Genomic DNA, 6,000 nt, shown 5'->3' with positions numbered 1-6,000 from the left:
CTACGTACCTGTATTCCTCTTAGACACATTGTAAAAAAAGCATTTGTGAACGTGAACAAGAACGCCTGCCTATGTAAATTAATGTAATTTAATGTATTACATTTATTTGCCAAAACCATGACAGATAAACAAAAGTTTCCTGAAGTCGTTTAAAATGTGTAGATCATTTGACTTGTTATGTTTTGAATAGTTCACAGACATTTTAATTAATTCCACTGTTCTTTCAAGATGTGCATATTACCTTAAAGTAAACAAATATCTTTGCCTGATGATTTGTTTTGGAGTTGTGGTTTTGAATTTCTATTGTATCTGTAATGAAATTTGGAATGAAATAATTTTTAGAATGTGCATATTTTGGACCAAACATTTCGTTTTGATGACCATAATGACCGTCTAATGCCCACTAGTTGTATTGATTTACAAGCCCCTTCTGTCTGGTCAGCATTGTACTGTTGCTCTCATACCCCTGCTGATCAACCAGAAAGCAGAAAGAGCTGACCTTGTTAGTTGGGAAAGGTTGCTCTGGTTATTTCGCCGATTTTTCCCCTCCCACAATGACTGCATTGTTGCTCGTTGTGATTCTATAGGCCCCGGGGACAATTGGGAAGCTGAACTGCCACTATTGTGAGGCTCTCTATGGGGGATTTGACTTTGTCAACAGAGTTAAAAAAAAAAATAGTTCAGGGGGCCAGGATGTGTCTCCACACCTCAGTGAGTGTATGTGCAATGTGTGTGTGTGTGTGTGTGTGTGTGTGTGTGTGTGTGTGTGTGTGTGTGTGTGTGTGTGTGTGTGTGTGTGTGTGTGTGTGTGTGTGTGTGTGTGTGTGTGTGTATGCGTGTGCTTTCCGGTGTTTTCAGTTCTGCTCAGGGCTCGGATGGAGTGACAGCTGCCCATAGGACACACGTTCAGGACGTGTGTGGAAGGTAGGGGGCTTGGGTTGGATTCTACAGGGGAGGCCCTGGTGCTGCCTGCTGCTGTCGCTGCTGCCTTTTTTCCCCCACCGGTCACTGCTTCCCACTGCCGTTCCTGGGGCAGAGATACGCTTGTATGTGTGACAATGGCATTCTGTGAGGAGGCAGCCAACTCGACAGACAACCTTGTGCAGGTGGCAGAGGCTCTGAGTCTGGAGAGTAGGGTCCCAACAGTGGAGGCAGCTGAGCTTGGAGACAATGTGGCGCGGCGACTGGCAGGGCCGGCAGTGACCACGCCCAGGCCTGCGAGCAGGAAGGCCTCAAGCACAGACTCTAAAACCGTGGATAACCGTGAGGGGCGAGGTGTCCTATTGCCGAGCTGTCCTTCCCTGGAAGGTTCGGAGCAGCTGAGGGTCCAGGCGGTAAGGAGGCCTCAGCATCAGCAGAGGGGGACTGCTTCAGACAGAGGCAGCTCATCATCTGCTGGCGTCCTGCAGGCTTCTGCGCTCCCAGGCTCCAGGCGGGCCTCGCCGTCGTCACCGTGCCCTGCTGCTGCTCACCATTCCAGGGCTGTGCCCCGGCACAGAGCCCCTGGCCCAGCGGAGCACATGGCAGGTCTCTCGCAGGGCGCACCCACCTCGCCTGCCATGAGCCAGCAAGGCCCTTCCGTGACCCTCCGGAACCGCGTTGTGTCTCTAAGCAGCTCTGAGCTCGGAGAGGAGGAAGAAGACGAACGAGAGGAGGAAGAGGGCGAGGAAGAAGAAGAGGAGGAGGAAAGAACTGAGCAACAGCAGCAGCTTCAGGAACCACAGCAGCAGCCAGGTAGAGTCGCTCCGCCGCAGGGGGCCAGGGCGACTCCTCCAGCTGAGTCGTCTCCGTCCTCCGCTCCCTCTGCCGGTGTGATGGAGCGACGCCTGAGCAAGAGGGAGAGGAACCGCATCAAGGGCCTGAGGCGCAGGCAGCGGCGCAGGGAGCGCTGGAGGCAGAGCCAGCTGCAGGAGCAGATGCAGGTAACATCATCTACTGCGACTTGCAACCTATAAGAGTCTCTGTGCGAGTGCTGGCTGATGGTGATTGGACCCGCCACCAAGTCTGAGTGTAGAGAAGCCATCTGTCATTCTTCACAAACTGCTGTGGATCTATGAGGAACTCACAGTGATCTTATCAGTATATACATTTTTAGGAGCAATAGTGCCTACATGCACACAGATATAAGCACCTAAATACAAACACACACACACACTGAGCTCAGATTTGATGCCTTGAAATGGCAGTGTTCTGAGCATATTTATTTTTGTATCATGTTACTCTCCCCAGCAATAATCCTTGCTTGAATTACCATAAAATCTAGCTTCAAACTGCTCCAAGAATTCTTTATAGATTAAGACCCATATTGTATCTGTTCTAAGCTTCAGAATTATTCTGCAATGCAAGAACGATACGCATCTTTGATTAAATGAAAGTGCAAGAATAATAAGCTTGATTAATGAAAATAGGAGAGGTATTTGACTGAAGAGAGACAAGAGTTATGAAATGAGATAGTTATATGAAACAACATATCATTTCTGTTTTCTTTGCTTTGAAACAGCTTCACAGCTGATTCTGCCTGTCTTTTCCCCAGCATGGCTAATAGTAGAATGCAAGGTATGCATGGACTAACTGAATGATCAACAAAGTAATGGAGGCTCAGTTTCAGTATTCTGTCAGCAGGGGGCACTGATGGCCCCTCACTGAAGACCATAATGGCACCCTGTGATGTCTTTGACAGCAGAAAGGGCAAGTTTGGAAGTTCGTCACACTGAGATCTGCAATCTGCAAAGGTGACGCTTAAGAAACTAAAGGTTTTCTGGGAATGGTTTTTGACTCGACCTGTATGCAATTTTGTCTGAAGGTTTCCCCCAAAAAACCATGGTGTGATTTTGACAATGTATCAGTTCACAGAGGGGTATTAAGTGTTTCATTTGATCAAGCAACTTACAACTTTATGTGTCAAAAATTTTGTTCTAGTCATTTGTTAACTACCAGTTCAGTGGACCAATCACAGCAGAAGTATAGACTTGGGAAGTTTGGAAATCTTATTGCCAGTGTTAAACTAACAGGAAGTGTTCTCATTGAGTGTCACAGATCATTACCACCAAGTCAGTACTTCTGCTGACTTAGAGCCTGTGCAGTGTAATATTGGAAGAGACTGCATGGTTGGTTCTCAAGTGAGAATTGAAACAACATCAGCGTTTATTTATCTATAAACTGTGCTGGCCTTCTGAGAAAGTGAAAATCTAAAGAAAAGAATCCAAAAATACTTGAAAAAGTTCTTCCTTTCAGGAAACGTGCGTAAATATTGACTAGTAACACTTGCAAGAAATGTCTTATTCTAACTTGGCCTCAGAGAAATGTTCTGCCGCTGGCTGTCAACACCTATCGGCGGCCATCCTCATCACATCCCGCGCAGTTCATTTCTTCTGAGGAGCGGCTGGGAGATGTGCCACGGCACTGTTTTCGAAACGAGCCATCTGCATCGAATGAATCAGTCGGGGTGATTACTGGCTGTTGAGAGAGCTGTTGTCACACGCAGCCACTCTCGCAGGCCGCTATTGTCCTCACCGTAGAGTGGGATTGCCTCTGAGTTGGCAGGTTGATGAGGCTGTGGCAGAGAGCCCTTCGAATGTGTGAGTGTGTTTGCGCGAGGAGGGGGACAAACTAATGTTCTGGAAAGCTATAGAACATTTTTAATCAGACTGGGATGTTGCACTGACTCTGAGGGTAGTTATCAGCTGTTGTACCCGAACACTCATTGTCTGCATATTTCATACATGTGAGAGGACAGGACCTTCGTATTGGCTACTGTTAACTTTAAGTGTATTGCTTATTGTACCCTACCCAGTCATCGAGTTTTTCATTGTTTCACTATCTTAGCTACTGATTTGTAGTCTTGTTGCTGCTGACATAACACAATGTCATATAGACACGTGAATTATAATGATGGTCATATTTGGTCATATTGTGCTAACTGACGTCTTATTGAGCTTGTGCATTTGCAATACGTCAAGGATTATGGTCTAGCCATGCTTGGCTACAGAGGTACAGAAATGTGAATAGGCTGTCTGAAAATAATATCCAGTGTACGTACAGTCAAGTATGTTGATAATAACCATCAGAATATCCAAAGCATTGAGACCCTGCACATCATGATGTTTTTAATGCAGAGGGCTCAGTGAGGCTGTTCTCAACCTGCAGCACTTTTTTGGAAGGCACTTCGCCTGGTTCAGGATGACACACTTTGAGAAGTGACGTGTTGTTCCCAGGAGATAGTGTGAGGTGTAAGGGTGGTTATTATGTGAGGTGGTTGGCTGCTTTCTTGGGGCTTACGGTGGTCTTCTCGAGGGACTTTAAACCTAGACACACACACACACACACGAGGATGCTGACAATAGAACTCTGTATTTTGACAGCCAGCCTCGCAGTAACTCACACAACACGTCTCTGTGGTGTGAGAGTAGTTTTCTCTCCTGAAAGAGACAAAAAAATGTATGTATGTTATATAGAATTCATTAATGTATGTACCGTGTGACCACATAAGAGATTGGCTACATATTTGACAGATATTAAGCTCTATTTTACAACATTGCTTTTTCCAGAATGTATTAACCTAGCTAGAGACCCAGCTGAGTTACTTTTTTTGATGCCTAATTCACATCCTGGAATGGATCATCCAACTCCCATCTATATTTTGACATGGCTCCACTTATCACAGGAAAAGGGTGACAATGGGAGAAGCTTTGCAAAACAGGATGTGTAAGAATTCCCCAGTGCCTCCCTCACCATGGAGAGCTGCTTTGCATCTATTCCTCAAACAGTGTGAATTACCTGGTGTAATACATCCCTTTATCTCTCTTTCTCTCTTTGTGTGTTTTTAAAAGAGCTCCACGGGCAACCCCTCCAGCAGCAGTGAGGACGAGGACACACTCACCAGGGACCGTGAGGGTTACATCTGCGCTGTGTGTTTGGATGTGTACTTCAGCCCTTACATGTGCCACCCCTGCAACCACATCTTCTGCGAGCCGTGCCTGCGCACCCTGGCCAAAAACAGCCCCACCAACACCCCCTGCCCGCTCTGTAGGACCGCCATATCCCATGTCTTTTTCCAGAAGGGTGAGTCACAAAATCATCCTTGTGTCAGTAGATACATTTATATAAATACATTTATATATTTAGAATTGATTCATCAGCCAGGATAATAATTATAAGATAATGTGAACATTTTCATCTTATAGTGTTAGAGGTCCCCTTTGAACAAAACACTTATGAATATATACAAAATGAAAATATGTGCATTTTCTTCACTGCAAGTAATTACCATTTGTGCTGCTGTATTTACCAATTCTGACTAAGTTCAAGTGGCTAAGTGGTGGCTAATGCTACACTGCTCCGGCCACTCCAGTTAATGTGAGGGTTCCACAAAAAACAGACAGGTCCAGGTCCAGTTGTGATCTTTATATTCGGCGTTGATTATTTAACCCAAGGTGGATGGATACATAATGTTAAAAGCACAGGAGCATACACAATACAGAGAAGAGGGGAAAAGCGTGTAAATATTGTGGCAAGTCAAAAAAAACCGAAATATGTTACCCACATACATACAACTACACTGCATACGATCCTGGTGAAATGGCTGGCAAACAGCCCTACCATGATGAATAAACTTCCAAACTAACTAACTACTACATAAGCTTATCATGGTTCCAACAAATACAAAATTACAGATGCTGAAAATGATTCTGTACAATAAAATCCACCTTCACTCCACCTTTTTTGCAGAACTAAATCAAACAGCTCGGACCTTCTTCCCAAAAGAGTACTTGTTACGGAAGCAGACATTCCAGAAGGCCACTTGTGCTAAGTGGCCTCTTCCCAGCTGCAGGAAAATCTTCAGGATTTTGGGCGGTAAGCTTGCTCGGGTATTTCACATTACCTGGCAATGATTTTTTTTAGCCATGTACTCGCATCACATCTGCTAAAAAAACACAAATACAAAAAAATGCAAGAGACAGTAAAGTCATATGACTAAAAGTTTAAAAAAAAATTGCGATC

Source organism: Sprattus sprattus, assembly GCF_963457725.1.
Source record: "Sprattus sprattus genome assembly, chromosome: 5".
In the NCBI taxonomy this organism is placed as follows: Eukaryota; Metazoa; Chordata; class Actinopteri; order Clupeiformes; family Clupeidae; genus Sprattus; species Sprattus sprattus.
Note: the sequence above shows the minus strand (reverse complement) of the source record.